General features: G+C 29.9%; 2 pseudogenes across 1 annotated transcript; both read right to left on the bottom strand.

Annotated features, from left to right (window-relative positions):
- Positions 1 to 7,181: 7,181 nt before the first annotated feature.
- LOC145954285 (putative disease resistance RPP13-like protein 1 pseudogene) lies at positions 7,182 to 9,224 on the bottom strand (annotated as a pseudogene).
- Positions 9,225 to 14,164: 4,940 nt separating this feature from the next.
- LOC145954950 (putative disease resistance RPP13-like protein 1 pseudogene) lies at positions 14,165 to 19,587 on the bottom strand (annotated as a pseudogene). The gene is made up of 2 exons (XR_014431862.1): positions 15,772 to 19,587; positions 14,165 to 14,584 (listed from the first exon to the last, which is right to left on the bottom strand). The product of XR_014431862.1 is annotated as a putative disease resistance RPP13-like protein 1 pseudogene (transcript).
- Positions 19,588 to 20,594: the final 1,007 nt, after the last annotated feature.

Here is a 20,594-nt window from a genome sequence, read left to right as displayed (position 1 = left end):
TTATTATCATAATAAGGATTATAATAATCAAGTCTTTTATAATTTTAATTTAAATTAATTTTTGTTATAAGGTTATTGTGAATAATTTATTAATTTACATGTATTGATGATGCACACATGGATGTAATCTTAATAGAGAACTTCTAATGACTAATATTACCTTAATCTTGAGTTAAATTTTTTTATCTTAATCTGTCAATAAAAAACTCTCTAGAAAAAATAAAATAGTGTAAGTTCTTTGATATGAGATTATACTAATTAACAAAATATTTATTATATTTTAATTTTGGACACTTAATATTGTAGGACACTAGTTGAATTAATGGGTCAAATATAATTAAAAATATTTATGAAATTTATTTATAAAATAAAAGTCGAGTTACTCAATGTTATGCTGCGACATCATTGATTGGATTATCCTATGCCACTTCAAGAAATTTATTTGTGTCAATTTTTAAACAATTTTCTATCTCTCTTTTATTAATTATTCTACTCAATCCACCTTTCATTATCAATTTTAATCTAAATTAATCTATTCAATCATTTACTCGTATGTTATCTAATTCTTATTTCACAATCATTCACTCTTATGTTATCCAATTCTCATTTCACATAGCAATCTAAAGTGATATTTTTTCTTCCTCCTTGTTCACTCTGAATTTTTTTTTTCTCAAATATGATTTGAGATTTGATAATTTATTTTGCAAGAGAATGAGAATCTTATGAAAACCGTCAATGCCATCATATTTTGAGAAACATAAGAAATCCACCTTTCATTATCAATTTTTACCTAAATTAACCTATTTAATCATTCACTTTTATATTGTCCAATTCTTATTTCACATTGCAATTCTCATAGGAAATCTAAAGTGATATTCTTTCTTCCTCCTTTCTCACTCTTAATTTTTTTTCTCAAACATAATTTGCAAAAGAAGGAGAATCTTATGAGAATTGTCAAGGCCATCAAATTTTGGGATACATAGAAAATCTAAAGTGATATTCTTTCATTTTTTTCACTTTTAATTTTTTTCCCTTATACATGATTTGAGATTTGATAATTTATTTTACAAAAGAGGAATCATATGAGAATAGTTGAGACCATCAAATTTTGGGATACATGAAGATGGATATGCTAAAGGACAATAAAATATTATTTATTTTCCATGTAACAAGCATCGAATAAGCTAGATTTGTAATCTTCATTTCCTTCTTAAATCAATTATACTTAAATGTAAAATAAAGATACTTATCTAAACTTCCTTTTATTGTGTCTCAACAAATTCGGAGAGGCAAACAAATTTCAATGTTGACATGATATATCTGTCTACTTCCTTCGGATTAAGTTTCTAAATTAATTTTTATTTTAACACACCACATGAAAAGAATGAATAAAATATATATTTCTTTCAAATTAAATTATGTGTATTAATTCCTAATACGACAATAATATTTTTCTATATAGACTATTTCCTCAATTCTTTTAATCTTAGGGGGGTGTATTGGTTTAGGATTTCGTAGGATTTTAAAAGACTTTTTTTGAGTAAAAAAGTCCATTGGTATTCAATCAGAATTTTATGTCACTTAAAAACAATCCAGTGGTATTCAATATGGATTTTTAGGATTTTTTAAAGAGTCCATTAAAATCCACTGGTATTCATTTGAAATTTTTTACAACTTAAAAACAATCCATTGGTATTCAAAAATTTAAGGATTTTAAAGGATTGTTGTGTGAGACGGATTTTGAAAGACTTTCTAGTGTTATTTATAAATACCAGATTCATAAAACAATCCCATCCAAACCCATCGGATTTTGAAGGATTGTTTGAAATGATTTTTCAAGTGTTTTAAGAACTTTCAAGTGAGTTTTTCATCTTTTTTTTCTATGCTCCTGTCTTCTCCATTTTTTCTCTACTAATAATACTACACTATTGTTCATTGCTCATATATAATACTATTCTCATACCATTCTCCTATTTTGTGAAACTCTAATATGTAAATGATAGTGTCATTGACTTGTTTTATTTTTCTGTTCGTTCTCTTTAATTGACTTACTTTATTTTATTCTATGTAGTTGAATTTGTTCCTTTATATAACACAAAAAAATATTTGAAATTTTAACTTTTAAGTGGTAATTTTTTTTATGACACACGTTAAGAAAAGAAAAAGGTGAAAGATGAAATTGATATCATAATCTCAACAATATATATATATATATATATATATATATATATATAAGATGAATTTGTTAGGGTTTTTGTGAGTAGAATGAGATAAAAATGGATCTTAGTAGGGGGAAGAACCCTCTTAGCATAAAAATTGCGAATTCTCTCTTTCCCTTGAAATTTGTTACTCTTATCCCTCCTCCTTTTATGACTCAACAATTATTTTATTTTTTTTACTATGAATTTTTCTTTTTTATTTTTATATTATGAAATTAAGATTTTTTATATTTTAAAAAAAGAAAATTAACATAAGACATTGCAATATCTAATTTTTTAGGGTTTAGGATTTATGCCTTCATTAACTTATTTTTTAAAAAAGAAAATATTGTTAAAATATTTGTTAGAATAATTTATATTTATAAATATCGTTAAAAATTATCATATATATATATATATATATATATATATATTCTCTATATCTAAATACTTCTGTTTATATAAAAAAAATTATATATCTAAATATTTTTTCAGTATCGAATATACTAATTTTTTTATATAAAAAATTATCTTATGTTTCTATATTTTTATTTTTACATTTTTTTATAATAACTGAGGTATTTGATCCATTTGGATAGCAAAAATATATTCGATCTTGTATGATGGTGTGCTTCTAAAAATAATAATATAATTTTATTGATTTTGTCTATTATCCGTAATTATTTATATAACTATTTTTTAACATATATTGTTTTAGTAATTCAAATGGGAGATTCACAAGGAAATAATAAAGAAAAATGAAAAGAGAAAGAAAACTATGAAGCTTGGATTAAGGATGATTCCGATGAATTGTTACAATTGATAGTGGATGCTATAAAAAGAGGATAGAATATTATAGAGAATTATTATTATTATTTATCTAGACATTATTTTTTTTTATATTATTTTTATCTTTGGCTCTTTTTAAATTTGAATGTATAATTTTTTTTAAATCTTATCAAATGTCAAAACTCCACAAAATCCCACAGAATCCATTAAAATCCTAATTTAAAAGTCTTGCAGAATCCATTAAAATCCTGATTTTAAGTCTTGTAGAATCTTGCAAAATCTTAAAAGTCATGAAAATCCTGCAAAGTCTTTTAAAATCCGCAGGATTTTTTTTAACTAAAAAAGTCCTTTAAAATCCTAATCCAATACACCCCCCTTAGTATCTAACATCTATGTTGCATAAGATTTTTTAAGCTAGATAATTTTTTTAAAATTATGATTAAATATATTCATTATGAGATTTCTTTCTTATTTTTAAGGAGGAATTTTTGTCCTATTTTAAATAATAAATTTTATTTTATCTAGAAATGTTCATGTTTCAGGAATTGTAATCTAAAATAAATTTTATCACCAATAAATATACAACAATGGAGTAGTGGAGCAGGGATGGATATTCAAAACATATAAATAAAAATCATTGTTGGAAGAAAATATTATCATATTTTTTTTAATATCAATTAAAATAATTTTTTTAATTATAAAATTAATTATTAATATTTGGCTGTTAATTAAATGTAATTTATAACCACATGTTACTGATCATCAATTATAACAACTAAATGTATTTTACAATTATAAGTTACTAATTATCTATAGATTTCAAAATTTTATTTTGGCAATTGTCTAATTAAATAAAATTTTAATATATGTTTTATTGATTTAATCAAGTCGTGTATTTTGAATAAAAATGAAAATAAATTATTTATATTTGAAATGAGATGCATTGAGAAATGAGGACATATAATTTGAAATAAGATAAATTTACATTTTAAATTTATAATTTTATAATATACCTAAAATTAAAAGACTTATATCCAGTAAAAAAAATACACAATCTATTAATAAACTTTGGTTTAAATTAATTCTTCAAATCATGTAATTTGAAGCATGATAAATATTTGTCTATAATAGTTCATTATTACTAGAATTTTTTTTAATCATGTATTATAATATCATTATCAATACATATAAAATTCATCCAATATATTTTTTATCCTATTGATATCTCAAATAATTTTATAATACAAAATAAGCATTTTGCAAATTTAGTGTCATTTAATATTTTATTTTAAGTTTGAAATATCAATTAAAGTCATCATTATATTTTAAAAGTAACGTACATATAACTGTCAATTCAATATGTATCTTTTGTTACCTTATCATATTAAATTGATTATTCTATAACATTTTACATATACACGAGAATGTATTCTACAATTATAAATCAATCTACTTCACTTTTTTTACACAAAAGAATATAACAAATTAAAATGAAATATCAAAATTTTAAAAATATTATATGTATTGATTTATCAATCCGTGCACCACACCGACTAATATCTAGCTAATAATTAATAACAATAAATTTATCAACTATTGATAATGATTCTGGGCTCTAAAATAAAATTAAGACTTTAATTACGGCAACTAAATGAAAGAAGAAATCAAGTCATTGATCACTTATTAAATATATCACAAACTCAAAATCAGTAAATAAAAGAATCTGATCAATCTATCGCTTGCAAGTTAGTACTATAATCAAAACAGGTTCTTTGAAATATCTATTCAACTTGGAGCAAAGACAAAAGAATAGGGTTTACATATATTTTATTACAAAAAAATACTGTTAGTAAACCATCAGGAAATGATTGAATACAAAATTTAGTTTCTAATTTGCATTAAATTGGATGATTCTACACCAACATCACAAATATAATCAAATACATTCTAGTTTTACAAACAAAGATAGTTCATCGAAAGAAAACTAACTAATTGGACATCAACATCAACAAACCACAAGTTTGGTTTGACCAATTACAAATGATAACGAGGAAATTTGTAGAGTTTGGTTAAGCTGATTCAATGCAACTAATAGAGCAATTTGGAACCTTTACAACCGACAAATATCATGTGCCAACTACCTCAGCTACCAACTATTTTCAATAAGGAAAAGAAAAATATATTGTCATCTCTTGTAAAAATTTCAAGATCAAAATTATCAATAAGATTAGTTCAAGACCGCTTTAATTAATCTATATGTAGATAATAATTTAAGCAGTCAAGCGTTAGAGTTGTGTTTAGATGTGTATAGTGAGATATTAAATTGACATGATACTTTCTGGAAATAATTTAAGGCTTTACCTTTTCGATGATTCCTAGTCATCCAACCACTCATATTATCACTTCATCATTTATTGAGATGGCAGGAATGTGGGCAATCTTATACCAATATTTCCCTTTCTGATTTTGATACCTTTCTTCTAGTAAAAGACATTCGTTTATACTCAATAATTTAAGAGAGGATGGCAAGTGATCTTCTGGCAAGGACTCTAGGCTTCCACAATAACCGATCTCAAGGTATCGAAGAGAAGTGAGATGTTGAAGCCCATTCCCTTCCCACGACTTCAATTCATCTAAACCCCATAGGGTGAGAGACTGGAGAGATGTGAGATGTTGAAGCCCTTTTCCTTCCATTCCCAAACACTTCAAACCATCAAGGGACAAATGTTGGAGAGAAGTGGGCAGTAACGGCTCCTTCAGCAGGATGTTAATAACATCTGCCTCCCCACCACCAATATAAAGATCAGACAGAGAAGTGAGGCGTTGGAATAGGAAACCTAACTCATGTTTAGACATACATGATAACATTCCAACATTAACCGTCAGTGATTCTAAACTTGAAGGAAAACACCTTGCACCCAGTGATGCTACCACTGCAAGCTTAGAGAGACTTAAGTATTTAAGGGAAGGGAGATCAATCAGTTCTGGAAGTGACCTAAGTTTCTCACAATCACGGACCTCAACTTATTAATTTGGGAGCAGGCCCTCCACCTTGAGTAGTAATTGCTTCCAAGTTGGGACACGAGATGATGTATAGACGTTCAAGAGCAGGGAAACAATCTAATGTAATGAACGTAAGAGAATAAAAACTACAACAAATTTCCAGATATTCAAGTGATGTGCATTTGTGCCATGTTTCATGTGATAAAAATTCTAAGTTCTCACAATATCTAATATCAAGTGATTGCAATGACGTGGGCAAACCATCATCTGGGAAGGAAATCAAAGAGGGGATATCATGAAGAGTCAACCTTTGAAGACAATTGGCACCTAGTATCATTCTTGGCAAACACGACAAGCTATCCCATTCAAAAATATTTAGCTTCTCATACGAAAATTCGTCAAGAAGAGACAACAAGCCTTTTCCCTCTTCACGAATTCTTAAAGATTTAATTGATGTGTTCCAGTGTAGATCACATGATTTTGCCTCTAATTGGTTGCACTTTGAGATACTAACCTCTTTTAATGAAGGCAGATGGTTGGGCAAGTTTCCTCTCAACTTTGGACATTCAGATAAACTCAAATGCTTCAGTAAAGGAAAAGGAAATTCGCTACTTTCACCTTCAAATGGTAGCCACTCCTCCCATTCTAACATCTCTTCAAACACGAGACTCTTCAACATTGGAAATGGTTGAAAGAAAGGGGACCTTTCGTTGTTGCAGTAGAATTCATCACCAACTATCTTCACCATTTCCATCCTTTCAATCACTAGCTCCTTAAGAGAAGGTAATTGTCTAAATGGTGGAAGTGACAAGCAATATTTGCAGTAACTGATATGAAGGAACATAACATTAGAATATGAAGACTCACTAAGCCATTTTGGAAAGCTTGTGCCACTATAGTATCTGATGGTGAATTTCTTTAAATTTGTTGATGGTTGTAGGTTCTCAAGTACATCTTTTGCAATTTGCGAATCTTGTGGATCTCTTCCCCACTCCAGTGTAAGCCCCTTAATTTTCTTTTTTCTTCTTCATGTTAGCTTGAAATGCATCCATGGGGTCATTAACATTCTGTAGCTTCAAAAAGGAAAGGTTACCTAGTAGAAAAGGAAATTTTCCTAATTCTTTGATCCTTAATCCATTTTCTCTTCCTACAACAAAGGAAGTCAAAGTCCGAAGGTCCTGTAGTTTGCATATTTGTGTTGGTATCTCATTCAAATTTGTGCCCCTAATATCTAGGTGACGTAGATTGATCAAATTTGCTATCTATCCTTGAAGTTGAATAAGAAATTTACAGTTTGCTAATTTTAGAGTTTGCAAATTGTAAAGTGTAAAGGTTGCATCAGGTAGTCTTTTGATGGAAGTAGAGGAAAGATCAAGATACCGCAAAAGCACCAAGTTTCCAATTGAATCAGGCAACTCAGTGATATTTTCGCATTGTGACAATGACAGTGTTCGCAAACATCTTAGTTTTGGCAGCCAACCATGTGAAACCCTTTTGGTTAAGTAAGAATAAGATACATATTGGGGGGACTGTGGTAGAAAGGTGCGCACAAAATCTAGCTCATACAAGCCCTCAAATCTTTTAGAGACATCATATATACTTTCATAGGAAATGCTAAATGACGAGCAGTTCTTGGGATTTCATCACCATCAAAGTTGTAAGAACTTTTTCCGATACTAGTCTAGCTAAATCATAGATGAGATCATGCATTCGAAACTTTCCCTCTGTTATAGCTTTGTCTTTTTCAATTAAAGATCTAGATAACAATTTATTAAAGCATTCATCACCTACTGATTCCAATGATTTCTCTCCATGGATTTGTTGAAGAAAGCCTTCAGCCATCCATAACAAAATCATTTCCTTCCTATCCAACAAATGTTGTTTGGGAAAAATTGAGCAATAAGCAAAACATCTTTTCAAATGTGCCCGAAGATGAAGATAACTTATGCGTAAAGCAGGTGTAACATCATCATGTGCCCATAAGTTGCTGTTCAGAATTCTATTCCATTCCTCTACATCAAAAATTGATCTCAAAAGACCTCCCAATGTTTTAGCTGCTAGTGGTAGGCTATCGCATTTTCTTGCAATTTTTCTACCAATTTCTTCTAGCATTGGATATTTTTTGAATCCTTCATTTCCAAATGCATGTTTCGCAAGTATAGACCAACAATTTTCATCTGTTAGATGATTCAGCTCACATATGGGAAATGTATGTGTTATTTGTGCAACTTAAGAATTTTTTATCTCTTAAGTTGTTCTTCAATTCAACCCGAAGTGCATCTAAATCAGTACTATCAATCTTTTTAGAAGTGACAGATTCAACAATTGTCTTCGTAACTCTAAACACATCAAAATAATCAGATACTCATGCCCAAGTTGTCAAATCAAAATGTTTCTGCACTGCATTATCATTATAAAGACATTGAGCTAGGGTTGTTTTTCTAAGACCACCCATGCCCAATATTGTCAGCACTTCTATATGATTGTTATTCCCATCTTCATCAGATAGAAGCATTCTCAGTAGCTTCTCTTTGTCATCCTCCCTTGCAACAACAACATATTCAACCAATGAATCTGCAACTGTTCTGTAAGATACTCTCCTAGAAACACTTTGCAAACCAAGAATATCTTTATGTTTCACAAAATGTTCTAGCCTTGTAGATATTACTTCAAGCTTGGAATTGATGCTCCTATAAAATTGATTATAGGGAGAAGAAAGTAATGATCTGACCTGGGTAGTGAAGGTTTTAGATTCTCCCTCCACCTTGCACCTCAGAGAATCTGTGTTGATTTCATCCAACAAGTCCTCAACATCTAAGACAGCATCTTTGAGCTCATCAAGCCATGCCCTCACTGCAAGATCAGTTATCTGTTTTTCCTCAGCATCATTCAACACAACATTGAGTGTGACAACAACTTTATCTTCAGCTCATCCAAGAGAGAAACATTGAGCTTTCTGTTGGAAAAGTAATCTCGAAACTCTGAAGAAGTAATCCTATCCAACAAGGTTTGCAAAGAAGCAGAGATGAGAGCGTCTCCCACCATAGCAAAAGCCATTTCTTCTCTTGTTTAGCAAATTGTATACGAACTCTGAAGGTGATTTAGTTGTGAGTAATCGAGGTATGATAATGCTTAATTCGTGTCAATGATTTGATCTCACCATTCAAGCCAAAGGTGATAAAGAGGCTGCTGGTTTACTTCTCCAGAAATACTGTGTAATGACAGAACCACTGAAAGTTGCCCTCAAAAAGTTGGAAAATATTCAGGTATAAATATCTAGATCACAGTACTCTCTTAGTTTTGATAAGATGATGAGTATATTGTAGTGCCTAATGAGGTTTTACCAACATAAAGAATGAGTTTCACACTGCAAAATCCCAATTAGTTGTCTAAGTAAGCATTTACTTATGACCCACGTTTTCAAAACATTTTAAGTTTATACATTGTTTTTAATTTTTTGAATGTCAATTGAAGACCATTTTGAATTATTAAAAATATTTTACCATTTCACTTTAACTCATTTTTTAAACTCAAGAATCTAATATCTTTCTTTACACTTTTTTGTCTTTAAATAAACCATATTGAATTATTAGTAACATTTTAGCCTCCCACTGTGCATCAAATATCTTGCTGTCGTGTAAGTCATCCATACATGTTTTCATCCACCATATGATAGCTTGTTTATGTGTTATGCATCATCAAGTTTGAATTTACATGCTCTTAAAGTGGATTTGAGCCTAATTCAACTCTACAAATTTAGTTTGAGGTGAGAGTTGTCTCTAACTTATATACTCGTTATTAGAGTCTTATTTCTAGTCGATGTAAGATTTAAATTTTTTCCAATACATTTTCTCATATTCAATATTATTGGACTAGACCCTTTTTAACTAGGATAGGGAAGACTTGGATTTTTTCCAATACACCTTCTCACGTTAAGCTTTATTGAGCTTGGTGTGTGCCTATCTTGACTAGATGTATATAGGAAAAGGAAGAACTGAAAGCATTCGAAAATTAAATTACAAACACATGCCACATGGTCTTGATATCCTATCATTACAACCTGATAAGTATTTTTATCAACGACTCTTTAAAATTGTCAATTTTCTGTACATGTTGTACATGTCTCCTTAAAACATAATCAATGTTACTGCTTTAAAAAGTGAAAGATGTTTCTTTAAGCAGTCATAATTACACTTTACATACTCTCTTTTGCAAGTCACTAGATAATAATGAGTTCCATTGTGAACTTTTTTGAGCAGTCCCAATTCTTCACACCCCTTAGGATGAATTTCCCAATTCTGAATCTTCCAAGACATTTTTCTGTCATACAAACTAATATTAAAATATTACAAAAACTAATTCTGTGTATGTTGTATTGCGTACCCTAGGTACCTGTTGATGTAACTCCGACATTTCCCATTGCCAACAAAATATTGCAATGAAGGCAAGAGGACCAATGTGCAAAAATTTCCACGCTGTCATCTTTGCATCAGCCAGGAAAAATTTATTCAATTGATATGCTTCTCTTTGCAAGTTGTTACTATGAAATAATGAAATATTTGGGATGTAGCTGTTTTCCCTTGATTGATTCGAAAGGAAAGTGATCACTGTCTTATAAACGGTGTTTTCAGTCTTGTCTTAATTATAAGGTTATTATGCTAATAATGAATGACCCAATTGATATTGAATCGTATTTAAGGAAACATCTCACTTCTTCCACCAAAAACGAAATTATGTCAAACAATAAGCAATATCTTGAATTAATAAGCTTTATATTCATGGTATCTTTCTCCAAATCTAATTTGGTTATTTAGTAAAAAGCTTAGTCCATATTATATATATAAAGGATCCGTTTATTTCAAGAACAAGTCTATCTAGACTTATTTCGTTCATTGACTCATATTTTATATTAAATTCTAATGATTTAGTTGTTAGAATTAAAATTTTAATAGATTAAGTTTGTAAATTTTTAAAAAATTTAAAAATTATGATATTTAATCTCATTAATTCAAATTAACAGATAATCATAAAAATACTTTATACATTCACTTGAATTAATAAAATAAAATATCAAATAGTTTTTAAATTTTTTAAAAATTTATAGACTTAATTTACATATTAAGAACTTTAAATTCAACATTTGGATTATTAAAACTTGATGTAAGATATGAATTATTGAATATAATAAATGTATGTGAAGTTATTTTTAAACTCTCTCTCTCTCTCTATATATATATATAAAGAGAGAGAGAGAGATATGATCTGTTCACTTTAAAAATAACTTCACATACATTTATTATGTTCATATATATATATATATATATATATATATATATATATATATATATATATATATATATATATATGAGTTAAATATGATTTTACTCCTCCAAAAATTGACTCAACTATTTTTAGTCCTTAAAAAAACATTTTTTACTTTTAATCCTCTAAATTTGCATAATACTTATTTTCAATTCTTTTTTGACATTGTTAAAAAAAAGTCACGTTAGCTTTCTAATCACCATTAATTTTATATGACATGAAAAATCACTTTTTATTTTAAAAATAGTTAATTATTTGAATACGTGATCTAGTTTCATTTTTTTTTGTTTTTTCTTCTTTTTCAATGTGGAGAACAGGTACAATAAATGGATCAAGAAAGAATGTTTTGAGAAAAAAAGAGAAGTTCAATAGAGATTAAGGATAAATATTTTATTTAAACTATAAGAAAATTAACATTGTTTTCCACAGAATCTCTCATTCTTTCAACATACTTTCTTGATCCATTCATTGCTTACAAAACAAATTCCTGTGCAGTCAAATTTCAATCCCAAAATTACATAAAAAGCATCACACGACAAGTTACAAAGTTAAAGAATAAATTTCATGTCAACAATTCATTTCCTTCCTAACATAAATGAAATGTGATAGAAATCATCACAACTCTAATATTGTCGTAAATTTTAAGTGCCCTCAATGATTTTGCACTGCATAATCACTTTCAAAAGATACATATCCGCCTTGGTTTGGGATGAATAGTAAAAGGAGTGTAAAATTAAATTAGTTTTATTCTAAGACTTAATTTAATCTTAAAATAATTTAACTATTTTAAATTAAAAAAAATTATGTAAAATAAAATTAATGGTGATTTAGCAATTTAAGTGATCTACTATTGACAACAAAGTTAATCAATGTTAAAAAAAGATTTAAATCAAATATTATGTAAATTTAGAAGGTTCAAAGCAAGAAAATAAATTTTGAGGAACTAAACGAATGAATCCAATTTTTAGAAGACTAAAAGCATAATCTAATATATAAATATAAATATAAATATATATATATATATATATATATATATATATATATATTATGAGGACATTGAATATATTAAAGCAACATTAACTGTGATGCTCAACTTGCTTTTATAAAAAAATGGAACCTAAAGAAGATTGCATTGTTTAAGTAGTGAGATTTTGCAACTTGCTGGAAGAACGTTTCTTAAAGAAAATGTGAGTAATTTGTACGACATTGGAGAAATCCAAAGACTCAAAATTAGAATAGTGAAAAGGCAAACCAATTGAATGAAAAGTCAACCATATAAACAAAATCAATAGAAAAAGAAATAATACAAGCATGAAATAAAATACAATGTTATTTTAACGGGATCGGTCAACAATTTTGTTAGAGTACCAAATTAGTGAACATTAGCTAAAATAATAAGAAAAAATTTAAACTCTAATAATTTTTTAAAAGCATTTTGATTACTTAAAATTGTAAAAATTCAAATTTCACAAAATATCATACTTTCTCATTCTCTCTCATGACACCTCTATATCACTTATCTCCCCTCCTTATAGTTCTTGGTAGGGATGACAAATAAATTTGTATATATGGGTAATACTCAAATCTGTCTCGACTTTGATGAGGAATACTCAGTTTGACCAGGTATGAGTACAAATACGAGTAAAACCCAAATCCGTGACAAGGATCGGGATGAGTATATACTTACCCGTCCTATCCCTATCTTCGTCCCTGTCCTCATCCTCGATTTAATACTCATTCTCAATTTGATTGTTTTAAAGAATTTTAATATTTAATTATGTGTGATTGCTTATTATAATGTGAAACATTTGTGATTGTTTAATTATTAAGAAGTCTCTTGATTAAAATATAAGATAGACAAATAATTCAATTATAATTGTAATATAATGGAAAAAGATAAATTAAAAATATTGTGTATGTTTTTTGCAAAGAGAAAAATTAATTAATTTTAAAAGGTACGAGACAAGTATGAATACATGTATACCCAATATTTGACAAAGACGGGAATAAAACAAAAATTATATACTTGACAGATATGTGGACGGAAACGAGAATGAATTTGAACCATGGAGACAAAGACGAGTATCATAAATCCTATATCCGACCCACCCTATAGCCATGCCTAGTTCATCACCTCTCACATTTCTTTTTCTTTTCCCATCTCAGTTTCTATTTCTTCCTTCTCTTATCTCTCTACCATCCATCCCTCTTTTTTGCTTTTTCTCTCTATACACTTTCTTTCACGTCTTTATGTCATCCCACATCTCTCTCTTATTTCTTCTAACTCTTTCTCTACTTTATCAATATGTAAAAGATATCAATAAATATTTTTAATTATTAAATACTTCAAAATTATTTTTAAATTATTAAATATTTTTAAATTATCAATAAAGCTTAATATTAAAACTTCAAAATATTGGAGTTGGAGTTCAATTTTGTACTTACATGAAATCGCAACTAAAAGATTCAATTTATTCCTAAACTGTCGAGTTTGGTAAGAAGGAATTACACCTCCTTATCAAACAATATATTCAACCATGTAATACAAAAGTTTTAGACTTTAAGAATCAAAATGTTACTGAGACTGAAAATGTCCAAAGACTAAAAATAAAAATTGATAAAAAAATTTTAAAAATAAAAATTATTAAAAATTTATTTAAAAAGATCAAAATTAAAAATTGACAAAAAATTAAAAACTAACAACATATTTAATTCTCATTCAAAATATTCGATCATGTAGTACAGGTGAACTCAAGACTATATATTCAACAAGATCATAAACCAGAAAGTAGCAAATATGATAGCTTCAATCTATCACTTCCAAGTTAGTGTTATAATCAAAAGAACATATCTATCGTAAATTATAAATATTCAACTTGGAGCAATAGAATAAAGTTTACATACCAATATTTTATTACAAGAATACACTGCTAACAAACCGTTATCAAATGATTCAACAAATTTCAATTTCTAATTTGAATAAACTTGGATGATTCAACACCAATATTGCAATCCTAATCCAATATATTGAAGTTTTAGAAAGATAGTTCAGTGAAAGAAAACTAGCTAACAGGACATTAACATCAACAAACCACAAATTTAGTTTGACCAATTACAAATGTTAATGAGGGAATTTGTAGAGTTTGATTAAGATGATTGAAAGACAACCCAAATGACAATGAGATTGAACTAGATACAAGAATGCAACCAATAGAACAAGCTCGAACCTTCACAATCGACAAATATTACTAGCTTGCCACCTCAGCTACCAACTGTATTCATTAAGAAAAAAAATATTGTCATCTCATCAAAATTTAAAGATCAATATTATTAATAAAATCAGCTCAACACTACATTATTCAATAACAAATTTTAAATTATAGAAGAGATAGTAATCGACTTCATCAAATGAAACTCCATTTGAGTTTTGTAAGTATTTGATGGAATTTCTATTTTTTAAAAGATAAGAAATTAGAAAGTTGATTCCATTGTTTTCTTTCCTTAATTTATCCAATCTACTCAATAAAGTTAAGGGTTCACTTACACATTGTTGCACTTCCTTCTTTTTTTTTTTTTTTCTCTCTTTCTTTTTTTCCCCCTTATTCATCAAATTGACTTTATATTACCTCAGACTTACATCTCTCACTATGTGATTTAACCATACCCAGAAAAGTCTAATTAATCAAACATAATTAAATGGAATCAAATTTAAACTAAATATATAATTGTTCTTATACTCCACTTTACAAACAATCTAAATCAAGAAATCATATTACTATCTCTTGAGACAAGCAAAACGTCAAAATTTAATTAAATTAAAGATTTATCTACTTAAGCATGTTTCAAGTTGGAAAATAAATTTCCAAAACTTTGAAAAAAGAATTAAATATGTTATAAATATAGAAGTATTCATTTTCAGTCTCTTCAAAATAAACCATCTCATTTTGATTCCTCGTTTTATAAAAATGTGAGTTGCAGTTCCTACTATTCACAAAAGTCATATTCTTTTGCTTTCTCGCTTTTAAAAATAAGAATCATACAATACAAAATACATTTTCATAAATAAAAAGATTAAAATGAGATTCTAATTTAGAGGAACTAAAAGTGAACGTGACCTTATTTAGAGAGAAAATAAAAACATATTAAACTCCTTATTAAAAATGACATTATATCCAACTTGTGGACAACTCTTAACAATTTACTAAATTTAACAAATAGGTTTTCAGTTAATAGCATGAATTACCATTCATTCTGATAAATCCATTTTGATTTAGTTTAATTTTAAGCATAATGAAATACCAAAATCCGATATACCACAATTACAACAAAAAATGGTTTGAAATAAATAGTTTATAGGTAGATAATAATTTAAGCAGTCAAGCGTTAGAGCCATGTTTATATGTGTATAGTGAGATATTAAATTGACATGATACTTTGTGGGAATAATTTAAGGCTTTACCTTTTCGATGATTACTACTCATCCAACCACTCATATTATCACTTCACCATTTATCGAGATGGCAGGAATGTGGGCAATCTTAGACCAATATTTCCCTTTTTGATTTTGATACCTCTCTTCTAGTAAAGGACAAACAAATATCTCTAATAATTCAAGAGAGGATGGCAAGTGATCTTCTGGCAAAGACTCTAGGCTTCCACAATAACGGATATCAAGCTTCCGGAGAGAAGTAAGATGTTGAAGCCCATTCCCTTCCCACGACTTCAATTCACCTAAACCCCATAGGGAGAGAGATTGGAGAGATGTGAGATGTTGAAGCCCTTTTCCTTCCATTCCCAAACACTTCAAACCATCAATACCCTCAAGGGACAACTCTTGGAGAGAAGTGGGCAGTAACGGCTCCTTCAGCAGGATGTTAACAACATCTGCCTCCCCACCACCCTTAATACGAAGATCAGATAGAGAAGTGAGGCGTTGGAATACGAAACCTAACTCATCTTTAGACATACATGATAGCATTCCAACATCAACGTCCAGTGATTGTAAACTTGAAGGAAAACACCTTGCACCCAATGATGCTACCACTACAAGCTTAGAGAGCCTTACGTATTTAAGGGAAGGGAGATCAATCAGTTCAGGAAGTGACCTAAGTTTCTCACAATCACGGACCTTAAAATTTATTAATTTGGGAGCAGGCCCTCCACCTTGAGTACTAATTGCTTCCAAGCTTGGACAACCAGAGATTTTCATATTTTCAAGAGCAGGGAAACAATCTAATGTAATGGACATAAGAGAATGACAACTCTCCCTAATTTTCAGAGATTCAAGTGATGTGTATTTGTGCCACGTTTCATGAGATAAAAATTCTAAGTTCTCACAACATCTAATCTTAAGTGATTTCAATGACGTGGGAAAACCATCATTTGGGAAGGAAATCAAAGAGGGGATACTCTTAAGAGTCAACCATTGAAGACAATTGGCACCTAGTATCATTCTTGGCAAACACGGCAAGCTATCCCATTTGAAAATATTTAGCTTCTCATACGAAAATTCGTCAAGAAGAGACAACAAGCCTTTTCCCCCTTCACGAATTGTTAAAGATTCAATTGATGTGTTCCAGTGTAGATCACATGATTTTGCCTCTAATTGGTTGCACTTTGAGATACTAACCTCTTTTAATGAAGGCAGATGGTTGGGCAAGTATCCTCTCAACTTTGGACATTCAGATAAACTCAAATGCTTCAGTAAGGGAAAATGAAATTTGCTACTTTTACCTTTAAATGGTAGCCACTCCTCCCATTCTAACATCTCTTCAAACTGGAGACTCTCCAACATTGGAAATGGCTGAAATAAAGAGGATCTTTCATTGTTGCTATAGAATTCTTCATCAACTATCTTCACCATTTTCATCCTTTGAATCACAAGCTTCTTAAGAAAAGGTAATTGTCCAAATGGTGGAAGTGACAAGCAATAGTTGCAGTCACTGATACAAAGGACTATAACATTAGAATACGAAGACTCACTTAACCATTTCGGAAAGCTTGTGCCACTATAGTATCTGATGGTGAGTTTCTTTAGATTTGCTGATGGTTGCAGGTTCTCAAGTACATCTTTCTCAATTTGTGAATCTTGTGGATCTTTTCCCCACTTCAGTGTAAGCTCCTCAATCTGCTTTTTTTTCATGTTGGCTTGAAATGCATCCATGGGATCAACAACATTTTGTAGCTTCAAAATGGAAAGGTTACCTTGTAGAAAAATAAATTTTCTTAATTCTTTGATGCTCAATCCATCTTTTCTTCCTACAACAAAGGAAGTCAATGTACGAAGATCCTGTAGTTTGCATATTTGTGTTGGTAACTCATTCAAATTTGTGTCCCTAATATCTAGGTGACGTAGATTGATCAAATTTGCTATCTGTCTTGGAAGCTGGATAAGAAACTTACAATTTGCTAATTTTAGAGTTTGCAAATTGTAAAGTGTAAAGGTTACATCGGGCAATTTTTCGATGGAAGTAGAGGAAAGGTCAAGATACCGTAAAAGCACCAAATTTCCAATCGAATCAGGTAACTCAGTGATATTTTTGTATTCTGACAATGATAGTGTTCGCAAACATCTTAGTTTTGGCAGCCAACCATGTGACACCCTTTTGGTTAAGTAAAAATTAAATCCATAAGGGGACTGTGGTAGGAAGGTGCGCACAAACTTTAGCTCATACAAGTCCTCAAATCTTTTAGAGACGTCAAAATATTCTTTTAGAAATGCTAAATGACGAGTAGTTCTTGGGACTTCATCACCATCAAAGTTGTAAGAACTTTTTCTCGATACTAGTCTAGCTAAATCATAGATGAGATCGTGCATTCGAAACTTTTCCTCTGCTTTAGCTTTGTCTTTTTCAATTAAAGATCTTGATAACAATTCATTTAAGCATTCATCACCTACTGATTCCAATGATTTCTCTACATGGATTTGTTGAAGAAAGCCTTCAGCCATCCATAACAAAATCAATTCCTTCCTATCCAACAAATGTTGTTTGGGAAAAATTGAGCAATAAGCAAAACATCTTTTCAAGTGTGCCGGAAGATGAAGATAACTTATGCGTAAAGCAGGTGTAACATCGTCATGTGCCCATAAGTTGTTGTTCAAAATTCTATTCCACTCCTCTACATCAACAACTGATCTCAAAAGACCTCCCAATGTTTTAGCTGCTAGTGGTAGGCCATCGCATTTTCTTGCAATTTTTCTACCAATTTCTTCTAGCATTGGATATTTGTTGAATCCTTCATTTCCAAATGCATGTTTTGCAAGTATACACCAACAATTTTCATCTGTTAGACGTTGCAGCTCACATATGGGCAATGTATGTGTTATTTGTGCAACTCTATGTTGTCGGGTTGTCACAATGATCTTACTTCCCTTCTTTCCACTGGTAAAAGGTGCTATTAAATTATTCCAGTCATTGTATTTTTCATTCCAAAGGTCATCGAGCACAAGCAAAATTTTTTTATCTCTTAAGTTGTTTTTCAATTCAACCCGAAGTGCATCTAAATTAGTACTATCACTCTTTTTAGAAGTGACAGATTCAACAATTGTCTTCGTAACTCTAAACACATCAAAATCATCAGATACCCATGCCCAAGTTGTCAAATCAAAATGTTTCTGCACTGCATTATCATTATAAAGACATTGAGCTAGGGTTGTTTTTCCCAGACCACCCATGCCCAATATTGTCAGCACTTCCATATGATTATTCTTCCCATCTTCATCAGATAAAAGCATTCTCTGGAGCTTCTCTTTGTCATCTTCCCTTGCAACAATAACAGATTCAACCAATGAATCTGTAACTGTTCTGGAAGATACTCTCCTAGAAACACTTTGCAAACCAAGAATATCTTTATGTTTCACAAATTGTTCTAGCCTTGTAGATATTACTTCAAGCTTGGAATTGATGCTCCTATAAAATTGATTAAAGGGAGAAGAAAGTAATGATCTGACCTGGGTAGTGAAGGTTTTAGATTCTCCCTCCACCCTGCACCTCAGAGAATCTGTGCTGATTTCATCCAACAAGTCCTCAGCATCTAAGACAGCATCTTTGAGCTCATCAAGCCATGCCCTCACTGCAAGATCAGTTATCTGTTTTTCCTCAGCATCATTCAGCACAACATTGAGTGACAAGAACTTTATCTTCAGCTCATCCAAGAGAGAAACATTGAGCTTTCTGTTGGAAAAGTAATCTCGAAACTCTGAAGAAGTAATCCTATCCAACAAGGTTTGCAAAGAAGCAGAGATGAGAGCGTCTCCCACCATAGCAAAGGCCATTTCTTCTCTTGTTTAGCGAATTTTATACGAACTCTGAAGGTGATTTAGTTGTGATTAGTCGAGGTATGATAATGCTTAAATCGTGTCAATGATTTGATTTCACGGTGATGTAAACGCGTTAACAACTCTGTTTTTTTTAATAAAAATTATTGACTGACCAATAGTATATTTTATTTGCTTCCGTTGAGAAAACAGAAAAATGCAATAGTAATTTCATAGGATGACTCAGTGAAAGGAACTTAAGAAAGGGACCGTACCCTCAGCATTTTGACGTTTTCATCATTGTATACTTCTTCTGGCTTAACCGGGGAAGAAATCCTGTTTCAAACAAAAAGATGCATGAATACAACAAAACTGTTTATCATGTGACATAAAGAGATTTGGTGGTAATTAAAAAGCATTTAGAATTCCAGTAATACAGTGAAATGCAGCAAAAAAACTTTAATAGTTAATACAGTAATACAGTAATATTGTGTTTGCTTAATTAGTTTCTAATAAGTCATATCAGGGAAGTACAGTATATTCAATAATTAAATTAATTAACATATTTACAATGAACTAAAGGATTAATTGATTAATAAATAATAAGTAGGGAAAACTAGAGGTTTGTAAAATCAAGGGAAAACTAAAGAAAAATAATAGTTCTTGGAAGACAGCTTTTGCTGACTGAAGTGTGTTTGACTGTCATAACTTATTCATGATGTAAATGAGGATGAAACAATAGATGAAATTTAGCTATTCCCTTAAACAATTCTGTATCTATTAATGATACCTCAGTTTAATGTTTCATGATGTCTTGCAATTCATAATTCAATTTTGTGTATTCAGGTCTGATAACAGTGTAGTTTTAATTCAGAATTTGGTTTAAGAATCAGATATGTCAAATTATTAATTTTTTTAGGCTGAAAGACCATAGTAATACATATGCATGATAATTTGACGACAGTATTTTGACATTAGTTTTGTGATGTTGATTACTTCATGTTACTCATTCTCCTCACTTTAAC

This window comes from Cajanus cajan, chromosome 2 (genome assembly GCF_000230855.2).
Source record: "Cajanus cajan strain Asha chromosome 2, NIPB_CcT2T_4, whole genome shotgun sequence".
NCBI lineage: Eukaryota > Viridiplantae > Streptophyta > Magnoliopsida > Fabales > Fabaceae > Cajanus > Cajanus cajan.
The sequence above is the reverse complement of the archived record's forward strand: the minus strand, read 5'-3'. Positions and strand labels throughout refer to the sequence as shown.